This window comes from Chanodichthys erythropterus, chromosome 8 (genome assembly GCF_024489055.1).
Source record: "Chanodichthys erythropterus isolate Z2021 chromosome 8, ASM2448905v1, whole genome shotgun sequence".
NCBI classification, from domain to species: domain Eukaryota; kingdom Metazoa; phylum Chordata; class Actinopteri; order Cypriniformes; family Xenocyprididae; genus Chanodichthys; species Chanodichthys erythropterus.
Window position 1 is genome coordinate 5,961,790 of NC_090228.1, and position 15,024 is coordinate 5,976,813.

The 15,024-nt window shown below is 36.5% G+C and overlaps 1 protein-coding gene across 3 annotated transcripts in view; it reads right to left on the reverse strand.

Annotated features, from left to right (window-relative positions):
• Positions 1-15,024, reverse strand: part of ninj2 (ninjurin 2) — a 30,924-nt gene that overhangs the window by 1,401 nt on the left and 14,499 nt on the right. The window lies entirely within an intron of this gene.

Genomic DNA, 15,024 nt, shown 5'->3' on the forward strand with positions numbered 1-15,024 from the left:
TTCATAGACAACCAAGGAAGGAAGTCGGGGAAGGTCTCGTTATTTTAAGTTTCATTACAAGCTGTTCACAAATTAGCAATAAACAAAATTCTTGCATATAGCCCCTTCAAATTATTATTTTTCTGCTATTGTAATTAGCATTAAACGTACATTTTTATGGTATAGTACACTGGCAGCGAAGTAAAGTAAAGCATCTATTTGGTCTATCAGAGCATTTTCAGACTCATACTCTTGCATATGCATTCATTTACTTAACCATGTGCTAGCATTTTGTTTTAAATCTAGAAAAACAAGAGACTTTCTACCCTAGTGAGAGAAGTTCTCAGTGCAAATGGAAAAAGACTAAATGAACCCATTTAAATGTCAAAACTAGTGAGCACATTATGTCTAGTATTCTGAGTGTTTCTTTCACTTGTTCTTCTTATCTGGACAAACACTCCAACCCGTTTATTTTTTCAACAAAAACAAATACATTCTCAATTTTTTTTTCACACATACATAGTTCATTTCATACACGCATAGTAGGCTATAAAATATTTATTTATATAATTTATGCATGTAAGTAGAACATAATTATACCACATAAGATATATATATCATGCATGCAATAAAATGATGGCCAACATAATTTATGGCCTGTTTTATGAAATTCAATACAAAACTATTGTAATATTGTTAAGGGTTTCTATGCACTGACTTGAATAGAAATTAAATCATGAATTTGGCAACTATACTTACTTATTTCTACCAATAGATGGCAGCATTTTACTATGAATCTTTCAATCTTCAATGCTCTTTTTGTAGAAACAACCTGGGGGCGCTAGATATTCTTAGTTTGCGTCATCTTTTTCTCTTTTTTGTATTAATATTATTTATTTAAAAAATAATAACAGTACATTTATTTCAAAATATATAATAATTATATGATAAATACATATATAAATAATACAATTTTTATAAATGTAATATTTAATAAATGCATATGTAATATTTTATAAAAATAAAATATTTTTTCAACATGCCTCCTAAAATTAGTGCATTACAGGAATGAGACTAATATGTAGCTGACATTAGTGCTTAGCTGCTTTAGTGCATCTCTTGCTCATATTTTGTTTATCTATCTTGCACCCTTGAAACCTTTCTATCAAATCTCAAAATCAATTTAACATTTACGCTTCACTTCCTGATTGCTCTTTCATGATTGCTCTTTTTAATCTTGGCTCTCTTAACATGCCCTTATCACTGTCTACCGGACCTGTTAGAGACACGTGGAATGAGAGCGATAGCATCTATGTACATGTGACCTTGGGGCTTATGCCAGCACATGTCTTATCTACATCAGAACAAACATGCATGCTTCATACATGTGACATTTGAAGAGCTTGTTTTGTAGAAAAAAAAAACAAAACTGAATCCTCCCCACCAATCACGGCACAGCAAAAGGAAGACCAGGCAAGCGTCCAAATACCACATGCACAGGCTCAGTGTTTTCCTTAATGATGGGGAACGTTTTCCTTTTTTCTTTTTAAAATAAACACCATGGGAGAGGTCAGGAATATTTTACATGTGGGGCCCGTGTAGCTGGCCCACAGGAAGTCCACCTCCCCACCCACTCATTGGCTGCTCTCACGTCCAATAGCAAATGGGAAAGGCCGAGGAGGGTTCACTCAAACAAATAACTTTTTTTTGCTCTGTCTTCTTCTTACTCCTCTTTTCTGGGCAAACACGTCTTACAACACGTGCAGATAAGAAGGAGGGTCCTTGTAAACATTCAAACTTCCTATACTGGTCTGAAAACATCTCATTCACCACAGAAAACACACACACATATACATATATATATATATATATATATATACAAACCCGATTCCAAAGATCTTGGGACACTGTACAAATTGTGAATAAAAAAGAAATGCAATAATTTACAAATCTCATAAATTTATTTTATTAACAATAGAATATAGATAACATATAAAATGTTGAAAGTGAGACATTTTGAAATGTCATGCCAAATATTGGTTAATTTTGGACTTCATGAGAGCTACACATTCCAAAAAAGTTGGGACAGGTAGCAATAAGAGGCCGGAAAAGTTAAATGTACATATAAGGAGCAGCTGGAGGACCAATATGCAACTTATTAGATCAATTGGTAACATGATTGTGTATAAAAAGAGCCTCTCAGAGTGGCAGTGTCTCTCAGAAGTCAAGACGGACAGAGGATCACCAATTCCCCCAATGCTGCGCCGAAAAATAGTGGAGCAATATCAGAAAGGAGTTTCTCAGAGAAAAATTGCAAAGAGTTTGAAGTTATCATCATCTACAGTGCATAATATCATCCAAAGATTCAGAGAATCTGGAACAATCTCTGTGCGTAAGGATCAAGGCCGGAAAACCATACTGGATGCCCGTGATCTTCGGGCCCTTAGAATGCTACATACAGGAATGCTTATGTAATGGAAATCACAACATGGGCTCAGGAATACTTCCAAAAACGGTGAACACAATCCACCGTGCCATTCGCCATTGCCGGCTAAAACTCTATAGGTCAAAAAAGAAGCCATATCTAAACATGATACAGAAGCGCAGGCGTTTTCTCTGGGCCAAGGCTCATTTAAAATGGACTGTGGCAAAGTGGAAAACTGTTCTGTGGTCAGACGAATCAAAATTTGAAGTTCTTTTTGGAAAACTGGGACGCCATGTCATCCGGACTAAAGAGGACAAGGACAACCCAAGTTGTTATCAGCGCTCAGTTCAGAAGCCTGCATCTCTGATGGTATGGGGTTGCATGAGGGCGTGTGGCATGGGCAGCTTACACATCTGGAAAGGCACCATCAATGCTGAAAGGTATATCAAAGTTCTAGAACAACATATGCTACCATCCAGACGTCGTCTCTTTCAGGGAAGACCTTGCATTTTCCAACATGACAATGTCAGATCATATACTGCATCAATTACAACATCATGGCTGCGTAGAAGGATCCAGGTACTGAAATGGCCAGCCTGCAGTCCAGATCTTTCACCCATTGAAAACATTTGGCGCATCATAAAGAGGAAGATGCGACAAAGAAGACCTAAGACAGTTGAGCAACTAGAAGCCTGTATAAGACAAGAATGGGACAACATTCCTATTCCTAAACTTGAGCAACTTGTCTCCTCAGTCCCCAGACATTTGCAGACTGTTATAAAAAGAAGAGGGGATGCCACACAGTGGTAAACATGGCCTTGTCCCAACTTTTTTGAGATGTGTTGGTGCCATGAAATTTAAAATCAACTTATTTTTCCCTTAAAATGATACATTTTCTCAGTTTAAACATTTGATATGTCATCTATGTTGTATTCTGGATAAAATATTGAAATTTGAAACTTCCACATCATTGCATTCTGTTTTTATTCACAATTTGTACAGTGTCCCAACTTTTTTGGAATCGGGTTTATATATATATCAATTATATTGTGCAAGCAATAAGTTGCTGTCTGCAGTTAATTTAACAGCCACCTGTGTCACTAATAACAAGAGTTTCTGAATTCTACATATAGCCCCTTTAAAAGAGAAAAATACTGTAACTAACTAAAAACACCAGCACATTTTTTGTTTTGGGAAACTTGTTTAGTCTGCGACTTAAGTATCATTTTGAAGTCAGGAAATGGTCACATTGCCAGGCCACTGGGTCAGATCTATATTACTTTCTTTTTCCTTTCTTTCATTCATTCATTTTCAAGTTACTGTATGAGCCACTCACCTTTTTAAACCAGCAGCTGCATGAACTGAGAATAAATTCTGTCAATTAAAACCTTCTGAACAAAGGAAGCATTGGAACGATGTTGTCCCCAAAGGCGTGATTAGTTTTGAATGATTTTCATACAAGCACTTTCCTCCTTATTGCGGTATAGGGAGAAAAACAAAGGTCTTTCTGTCTCTACAGGATTCATGTTACAATGATAATATTGTGAGATTTTATGATTACAATACTTTTCTGCCGTTCTGTGCTCTGACATGCCAGGACAATATAATGATGGATTTAGTACCGGTTTATACGTTTGGGATACAAGGGGCGATATGTCATTATATTTTGCCCTTCAACCATCTATAAAATACAGACTTCTTTCCTGTTGGACACCCTGACGCTGAGTTAATATGTATAGCATGACCTTTGGCCTCATATTTCTCTGCCCTGAATCTGGGATAAAAATATGAGCGTCAAACACCCTCTGAATGATTCATGTGAAGAAATGTCAGAATCAATCAACATGTGCAATTACATAAGAATATGTCAGAGCTGTCAAAACTCCCACTGTATTGCAACATTAAACATCAATGTCGTCATGGTAACCCGGAATCCATGTAAACAGAGCTGGTAAAGTTATATGTTGCCTCAGAACTTTCAGAAGTGAGCCAATCGGGACCAAGATGCAATGACATTCTAGCCAATTAGAGAGTGAATGGAGCTTTAGCAATGTGTTGACAGGTCAGTTGGGGCCCAGAGTATTCTGAGAATGTTAGATACTGTAAACCTCAGTTTCCCAGCAACTGTAGGGTACAAAGAACTTATGGAGTATTACAACATTACATTCACTTGAAGCATTACAAACATTGAGAGTCAAAAACTGAGAGTCAATATTTCACATTTATATTGCCCTATTCAAGTTTGCTTTGCCTAATATGATAAATTATTTTATTAGAAAAATAAATGTAAGACTCAAAATGGGAAATGTACAAGATTTAAAGCACAGAATTAATTAGGGGGGAAATACGGTGCAGGTTTTTCAAGCAATTTTTTCAACAGGTTAAATGGGTACCATTAGGTGGCGACAGGTGACATTATGAGTGAAATCACTACTTTTAGTTCTTGAATCGACTGATTCACCTGATTCGTTCAAGTGTGGGTATCTGCAGGTCAGAGTAATGGGCCTCCCGAAAGATCTTTACAATTGGTGTAATCATGTGTTACGATCACCAGCTGGAATGCCCTCTGGTGGCAAAGCATCACCCCAGACTATTGCCATTCTATAACGGACTTCCTTACCCATAACTCACTGCACGGTCTTATCATCAGCACTCACTGCTTCTAGCTGTGTCTCATTACCTTGTTCTTTCACCCTATATAATCCTGCTCAGTTCTGTAATTTATTGCTATGTCTTTTTGAGCGCTCATTTGGTTTCCTTTTCCTTGGTTTTGACCCTGTTTGCCTGTCTTTTGGATTTACCCTGTTTGCATTCTCACGTGGATTTCCATGTTTGCCCGTGTTCCTGTTCCCTAATAATGTTTGGACTGTTAACCCTGTGTTTTAAACTTTTGCCTGGCTTTTTAGATTATGTTTTTAGATTACCATTCAATAAACTGCCCTTGAATCCTCAACCCGTGTCTCGGAGAAGTATATGACATCTTGTTAGGGTGTAGGATAGGGTTAGGGGTTAGTTTCTGTTATAGCACTGTGTACCTTTCAGCGTTCCCCTATTACGACCTGCGGCTATTCCTGTCTCAATTAATTTAAACACACTGAATTATTCACAAATGAAGCACAGGACTGTATTTTGCTGTGCCTCATTACTCTGGAAGTCGCATTTGTCGCATTTTCTAAAGTAAGAAAGAAATTAACAATAATTTACACCTCACAGTCCATTTTTATAAAAGGTTGCTTTTCTGAAATGAGACAGCAGAGATGAAAAATGCAGCCGAAAAATAGAATTGAGTGAGTCATTGTATTATTCACTCGACCAGTTCGTCCCGTAACAAATTTATTAAAGAACAAAACACCACTATGTGTTTGTTTGAAGATGCTTAATGGTTTTCATTGGCAGAGCAAAAATAGACAAACTAGCAATATTGTATTTAAAATGTAAGTTTCATTTATCAACTTCTGTTTTTAGTGTAGTAGTAGTAGTAGCCTTCATTGTAGTGTAATGTAATGTCTTTGTTACATAGTTTTTTTTTCTTTTCTTGTAATTATCACTTAAGTATACTAAATCTGATGTCAAACTGTAGTTTATTCTCTCATTGAGAAAATAAGTGCTTGTGAGAGTGTGTTTAACAAAGTACACATGGACCTTTTTAGTCTGTATAAACCAATAAAACTGGGCCTTTAATCACTGACAGCATGTCTGCATTTGTGCAATAACAGATTTCTTTCTACGTCTAAGTGAAGTTATCCGTGGGGCATATTTTGGGCTGTTTAGATTGGTAGAGGGTCACGCTATGTTTATAATGACAGTTGCTATAAACACTGGAACATCTTCACTTTATATCAAACACGGGGAAAGTGGAGGCAGAGAGGGCGTGATGGGACACACCCCTTCCCCGCCCACTGAGCCTGGGGCAGTTGTTACACCTAAAGAACCCCATGAACTCCTGACACATGCCACGGCATTCACGTAATCACAAAAATTGCAAGTAGTAATAATAAAATAAAAGAATTATAGGATAGATAGATAGATAGATAGATAGATAGATAGATAGATAGATAGATAGATAGATAGATAGATAGATAGATAGATAGATAGATAGATAGATAGATAGATAGATAGATAGATAGATAGATAGATAGATAGATAGATAGATAGATAGATAGATAGATAGATAGATAGATAGATAGATTCTTAAAACAATTCAGATTCATTCCTTTCAGAATATAGGTCTCTAAAACTACAGTGCATCTGTAATAAACTATTAAAAACTTGCTGAGTAACTTGCTTGCATAAACAGACATCACCTGCACTGACTTCCTGTGACTCTCCAGTGTGTCACTATTGCTGCTATTGTGTTCATATGGGAGGCTGGGAACGTGTGTTATTTTCACACAGGCAGAGGAAGGGGTTTTTGTATTAACTGTGTGGTTGACTTCATTTGAATTTGTCATGCGGATGTGGCTAAATAGAGGCTGAGAAAAAAGACAATTTAGATGCAGAAATGGTGAATAGAAAAAAAGTGCTGGTTCTTGTTTTGAGGTCGTGGCTTACCAAATACAATGCAGTCCGCACATGTCAGACACCACATGAGACATCTGACTAAGTTAAACCCAGTTTCTTTTCTCTCTGTCTATATATTCACACACATATTACGGCAAACATAAGGTTTATCTACCCACAACACCCCTCACTCTTTCTGACTTCTACTGTCTGGATTCACTTCCCAGAATTCACTTCTGCAGGGGGTCTAAAAGGTTGGAAATGTGTTTTGTGTTAAACTGTGACTCTGTGTTTTTATGCTGTTGTTGTAATGTTAGCTATAGTAACAGGTAGAGTTGTCAAAAGTACCAACTTCAGTACCAAGTTGGTACTGAAATTTTAAAATGTGACAATACCAGCATTTTCCCCTTGCATTTTGAGCACTGTTGAGCAGATTCTTAAGCACCATTGTGTCTGTGATTGGCTACAATGATCAATGCTACAAAAACATGTTGTAAACTGAGCGCTTAAACAGATACACATGGGACCCTTTTAAAGCAGGTGAAGATGTCTATTTACAACATGTTTTTAAAGCGTTTATCATTGTAGCCAATCACAGACATGTCTGTTGTGCACGTGAACTCAATGGCCAATCAGAGGTGTTTAAGAATCTGCTCAATCCTAAGTGCTCAAAATGCCATTTTGGGGGCGGAGCAATGAAGGGAGGGGTGTGTTTGTCAACAATGTTCAGTAATCACTCAGTGATCATCTCAGTAATCATTTACTGCCCTTTTAAAGGGTTAGTTCACCCAAAAATGAAAATTCTGTCATTTATTACTTAACCTCATGTCGTTCCACACCCGTAAGACCCGTGATGGCTGATTTCAAAACACTGCTTCATGAAGCATCGGAGCATAAATGAATCAGTGTGTCGAATCTTGATTCAGCTCACGTGTCAAACTGCCAACGGCTGAAATCACATGACTTTGGCGCTTCGAACAGCAGATTCGACACACTAATTCATCTCTGCTCTGATGCTTCCTGAAGCAGTGTTTTGAAGTCAGCAATCACTAAATAATTCGTTATTTAGTTGTTTTTTTTGGCGCTTCAAAAATATTCTCGTCGCTTTATAACATTAATATTGAACCACTGTACTCACATGAACCGATTTAAATATGTTTTTAGTACCTTATGGATCTTGAGAAAGGAAATGTCATTGCTCCCTATGGAGGCCTCACGGAGCCATCGGATTTCAACTAAAATATCTTAATTTGTGTTCTGAAGATTAACGAAGGTCTTACGGGTGTGGAACGGCATGAGCTTAAGTAATAAATGACAGAATTTTCATTTTTGGGTGAACTAACCCTTTAATACTCATACTGCAATATATCGACAATTGTTTCAATTGTATCTATTCTAATTCGCTTTTAGGAGATAAATCTGAGGCAAAGACATAAACGAGACCTTCCAGAGATGGAAAAGCAAACTCTGAGCAAAAAATCTTCTGTGTAAGATAAAACACACACACACACACACACACACACACACACACACACACACACACACACACACACACACACACACACACACACACGCACACCCACGCACACCCTGTTTGGCAGAGTACAAACTGTGCAGAGTCATAATGGAACCCAAGGGAGATGCTGCTCTTAAAGTATTCATGCTAATATCATCCCTGACCCTGGTCCGCTTGTCATACCACTGTGTCAAAAAGGACTTATAGAACAGGAAATGTTTACTTGACACTTTAAGCCTCGGGATAAAATTCCTACCTTCTCTTTCCCATGAACCTACCAAACATCCTTTATATTTCCTGTAGTGACACAAGGACGAGATCAGATACGTTGCCCTGGTGGCTTGTCATTGAAGCAACTACATGATGTGAGCCGTTTGGGAATGTATGTGTGTACTAAACTATAGCTAGGAGACAAAATTGTCCCCAAAAGTGAGCTAAATCTGACCAAACATCCCTTTGGGGACATTCAGGGACGTCCTCAATTGGAGAACTCACACATAACATTTGTTTTTTTAAATTTACAAAATTTTTCACTTAACACTAAAAAAATAACTTACAGCTATTTTCTGTCATTATAATTATAGTAGCTTTATATTGTTTATATAAAAAACAATAAAAGTCTGTCCTAATTTACAAATGTGCGTGAGCGTGTTTTACTGGGTTTTATTGGGATAGAGCAACAAAGAACTGGACAACTGGGGCGTCACTTCTATAAAATGGGTCATGATGTTCGGCGTTAACCCAGGACGAGTCCAGCAATGACACACACACACACACACACACACACACACACACACACACATTGTCTCCAAAAATTGCTTTAGAAATGACATGCAGAATGCACAATAGCCGCACACACACACACTGTCCTTTGATAAACAGTTTATCTGCAGCACTCGGCTCTGGGCTCTCTCTGTCCCTATCTGTCCTGGAAACAATAATAAAGAGAGAAAAGGGGAGATTGCAATGTAAATGGAGGAGCAGAGGATGTGTGGAGCAGGTTCCTGAACTCAGGGCGGAGGTCTGTGTTTGCCAGTTCAGTTTTCCAGCACCATCTTATCACCCCATTCTCTCTCTCTCTCTCTCTCTCTCCATTCCTCCCTCGCTTATTCTATATCTCTCCTGAGCTCTCTGTGTTGTCCCTCCCTATGCAAACATGACCTCAGACAAGCTAGACTCAACCAGACCAAATCTGTGTTATGATGTGTCATGGCATAGAAAAAAATGATGTTAAGCAGCTACAATTTATTTTAAAGGGGTTCTTGATTATGATTTAACTTTTTTTGAACTTTCTTTAACTTCTAACTTCTTGCTGAGTCTCTCCATCAGAACACCATTACTGACAATCCTCATTCTGGCCATGTGACCAGGAGCAGCAGCTCATTTGCATTTAAAGTGACACACACAAAAATGGCGTGTTTTTGCTCACACCCAAATAGGGGCAAATTTGACAAGCTATATAATGAATGATCTCTGGGGTATTTTGAGCTGAAATTTCACCGACACATTCTGGGGACACCAGAGACTTATATTACATCTTGTGAAAAGGAGCATTATAGATCCCTTTTTAAAAAAAAAAAAAAAAGTGTAACGTAAAATTAAACATAAAATGTAAAATTTTAAATGTAAAATGCCATTTCTTTTAATTAAATATATGATTAAATATATTTTATCTAAATAATTAAATATAGTATATTTATCCTATCATCCAATTCCTAATATTCTTTTATCAAATTTATTTTATTTTTTATTATTAATATTGTCATTTTTTGTATTGACTTTGCATTACTGAGTGTAAAGTTTGGATATGTGTTTAGAAAACACTTGGATATTAGCTTAAAAAGTTAAACAGATATTAGGTTTAATTTCATTTTTGATTTTTTTTAATGTAAAATTGTATTTAATTTGATATGTTTATTTACAGTAAATTTATTTCATATATTTTAATTTAAAATGTAATGTGATGTTTATTAATTACAATTAAATATTGATTAAATATATCATTTTTATTATTGTTTTTTATTTTAGCAAAATTAGGGTTAATTTAATTTAATATAAGTTTTTTTATTTTAAATATACATTTGTAAATGTAATATAATTTACTCTAACTTTGATTTTATTTTCACTTAATTAAATAGTTTTTTATTGTATTTATTTATTATTTAATTTTATTTTATTGATTTTTTTTCTGATAAACCTGTATTCCTCTATTACCATGCCAAATGTTATATGGCTGGTGGTTTTACGTGTATCCAATGGCATATATTTGTATTCCCATCCTAGCAACAAGCTATAAGATAAAACTGCACATTTGCAGTGAGACCAACCCATTTTCCCCACTTGTTAACAATTTCCACGATTCTCTCATTACCATCACTGGCCTGTAATCATAAAAGAGGGCACCAGATATTTTTAAAAGAATTTACAGCACATTCAAAATGATAGATGATTATACTGCAGGCATTTTGCCCTGTCAGATTGACCTCGAAGTGACTCAGATTTATACACCATGTTGCTATATCATTATACCAGTGCTCTTTAATTGTCTCTTTAAGTTAACACACTCTAAAGTTAGCATATGTGTGAATATGTGGCTCTATGTGTGTCTATGGAGGGGTGTGGTTGGGATGGTGTTGGTATGGCAGGGCATCAAAAGGCAAAATGGCCCGGATTGGGCAGCAGCAGCTCTGGAAAGCACCGAAACGGCTGACTGATTTAGTCATGGCTGCTGTAGTCACATGGGCTGGAATGCCTTTCATACTGAATACAGTTGAAACAGCTAGAAATGTGAGTGCAAATTCCTGCTCTGCTGGTCAATGAGTTAACAAACAGCTAGAGGGAGAGGCCTTTCAACAACCCTCTGAAACATTCTGTGTGTGTGTGTGTATCATGGGAGTTATGGCCCCCGACTCAAAGCACTGGTGTCATATTACAGTGGAACGTCCAGTTTGTCAAATGACTGCTGGAGTGCCTGAAAAACACATTAGGCTTTATTATCTGCATGTGTCTGTGCTGAGAACAATCTCTCGGGCACGCTGACTTCAGATTTATGGGGCTGTGATGACTCATCCAGCTCTGAAGGCCATGTAGTGTCTAAGATACTTCTGGGGTGTTCATGGTCTCATGCAGTACCAACTTTGTCCTGCAGGGGAACAAGTAGCTCAATAAAACAGTTCAGAGAGGGAGAAGAGAACTATGAAACCAAGTAGATGAAATTTTATTGCTCAGATGTTGGCCTTTCATAGTATATATATATACACACACACACACACACACACACACACACACACAAATATGTTTGATGAGGAATTTTTGTTTCTCTAAAAATTAAAAAATTTAAAATATGTGAAATAAATGAAAAAATAAAATTAAATTGCACACACAATATTAATATGTAGTGTATTTTTTTCCAAATATTGTAATTTTTGCCATATTAATTTTAAATAGCCTAATCTTGTGTGTGTGTGTGTGTGTGTGTGTGTGTGTGTGTGTGTGTGTGTGTGTGTGTGTGTGTGTGTGTGTGTGGTGTTTTATATATATATATATATATATATATATATATAAAATTTTAGTTCTCTAAAAATTATGTTTAATTTTTAATATGCTTTTTTAATATGTTTAAAAAAAGAAAATTGATATATATATATATATATACAAATAAAAATACAGAATATAAAAATCTAGAATATATAGAATTATATATATTTATTAATATATTGTGGGAGCGTGACACTGAAAGATTTGTGAATGCACTGTTCAAATGCATGTTTTTAAAATGTCAAAGAGTGTTATTCTTAGCTGTCGTGAAAAGTACATTCTATTTATGAAAATATAACAATGCAGCGATTCCTTTGTGAAAGTCAAAAACAGAAGAGCTAAGTGGCAAACAAGCAGTTCAAAAGATATGAAGAAAAATGGAAATGTTTTTGTGGATTTGCGTGTGAAAATCAATCAAAGAGCCTTGTGTGTTCCCAGGGAAAGGAAGGTCTCTGTATGTATGAATCAAACAGACTACATAAATAATCTCAGAATACATCAAGGGTCGACATCACTGCTACTGACAACAGGAGGGACAGATGCCAAATAGTCACATGTACAGTACACTGACTATACTATACTGAACATCTGAATTTCACGTTTGTTTGTGTATTCGTCTGGAACATTTATTGCAGTCAGATGAAGAGCATGGAAACCCAAGGTCATGACATCTTTCTTTGGCCACTATCTTGGCGCAAAATGCAAGGTTGCAGCATAAAAACTCACTTGAATTGTTTTACAAAGCATTGCTTTGTGGTCTAGGGTCTAAACATTTTCTAAGCACTGCCTGTTGACCACAACACATCCTCAATGAAAATATTTGACACCTTTCTCACTGGTTTAAAAACCCACAAACGACTCGCTGTGCCTTATACTCAAACATAAACCTGGTTTCAATCAGTATGCCATTAAAGCAGCTGGACTGTTTAGACGAACAGACTCCTGGATTGCTGTCAGTGTCGTATGGGACAAACCAATGGCTAGGTATTAAATCCACACCCATATTATATTAGTGTGGAACAGCCCAACACCATGTTTAACAGACATGCCTCTCATAGTACGAGTTAATCTTTGTGGCTAAAGGACATAGGTTAATGCATAGCCTAGCATAGTGAAAACACATTGGCCGAGAGTCTGTGAAGAAGAGGGATCCTGAGGGAAAGGTTATATAACAGGAAGAAGTTATATAACCTCACACATATGCTTTGTATACGTCATGAATATAAAAATGTGCAAGTATTTTCTTAATATTATTGTTAATTAAAAATGTATGTTTTATTGGAAGTATTTAGTTTAGTTTGGTTAAACTGCTCTGTTCCAAAACTGAACTGTCTAAACGTGAACAGGCTTCTCACATGAAAAGCATGAGAGAAACAATTGCTATGTGCAGAGCTTTGATAAGCAAATGATAACACAAATCCTTGGTGGTCCATATTTAAGTACATTGCTGCATCCCAAAAACGCACACTATTCGTCCTAAATTAGTATTGTCAAAAGTACCAACCGTGATACCAAGTCCGTACTGAAATTTAAAAAATGTGACGCTTTGAGCGCTTTTGAGAAAATGTCTGTGATTTGCTACAATAATCAACGCACAGGAGCGCTTGAAAGCACACAGAAGTGTTTGAATTTGAAAGACTCAACAGATAGATGCCTACTTTCAAACGCTCTCGTGTGTATCCATGTAAGCACTGGGTGAAGAGCTTCATTGATGTCTATTTACAACGTGTTTTTGAAGTGTTGATCATTGTAGCCAATCACAGACATGTCTGTTGAGTGCTTGAACAAAATTGCCAGTTAGAGGTATTTACGAATCTGCTCAACAGTGCTCAAAGCATCACATTTTTAAAATTTCAGTACGGACTTGGTATCGCGGTTGGTACTTTTGACAACACTATCCAAAATAGTATTCAAAATATAAGTATGTCCCAAATTGTATTATGCTGAAATGAGTATTCCAAAGATACCCGGATGGTCTACTTTTTCCGGTTAGAATCCGAAATGCAAATCCGTGCACACTCTAACGGCTAATATTGCCCACAACCCATTGCACATTGATTAGAATAACAAACACAAATAAAAAAGTGTTAAAAACTACAAACATGGCTGATGTGTGAGACTGACGGTTAATGCTGCATTACAGACAGATGGGAATTTGGATTTTTCCTTCCTCCTTCTTGGAAATAACATCTGGAATGCCACTCAGAGTGGGACATTCGACTTCTGAACTCGGGGTACATCGTTCAACCCCGACCTCAGAGAGACGCGTCATTTGACATCACTTGTCGTCAAGTCCTGCTTCTAATGAGCATAAACGTAAAAACAAACTTTAACATTAGACATTAAGTTTATCTAATGATACCTCAGTTTTTGCTTTCCGTCAGCTGTTTTCAAAGCGATTATGTTGTTTTTATTTTGTTTTTGACATAATTGACCCAAAAACACGATCTACACATTGATGGAACTGGCGTCACGTAAGTTGAATAGGGAAAGCACAGGATGTACAGTAATAATCATCTATCCGAATGAAAAATATCCATGTTATATTATCTGTAACAGCATTTTATAAAGATATGTCTGTGACAGTTGAGCTAAAAAATAAAGATGGCATCTGAAAATTGCAGTTGGTGGTCAGTTTCTGTGTAAATGTACATTTTTGACCAACGTTTTCCACTTTTGATGTCATTTCTAGTGAGAAATTACTATTAAATATTCACTTAGTTTTAACCAAAGCTGTCTCTGTTTTGCTGTAGAGCACTAAACCGTTACTCTGTCTGAAATCAGTTTTGTGAGGTACCTTCGTCCACAAACGTTGCCTGCAAAGTCAACAAGTCAACTGCCTAATTTTTTGAACGCAGCCTACATGCAATTTTTCCTTAGAATTTAGCCAAAACACGGTATCAGAACTGACTGAATAATGACACTATTGTCTTCTATTGTAATCAATACTATTGAGTCTTCATTTTGATTGTTATTTTCCTGTTTAATACTGTGAAGCATTGTATAAAGTGCTATGAAGGTGACTTGACTATCACAGAACGCAACATGATCTTTCTGCCTACTCTAT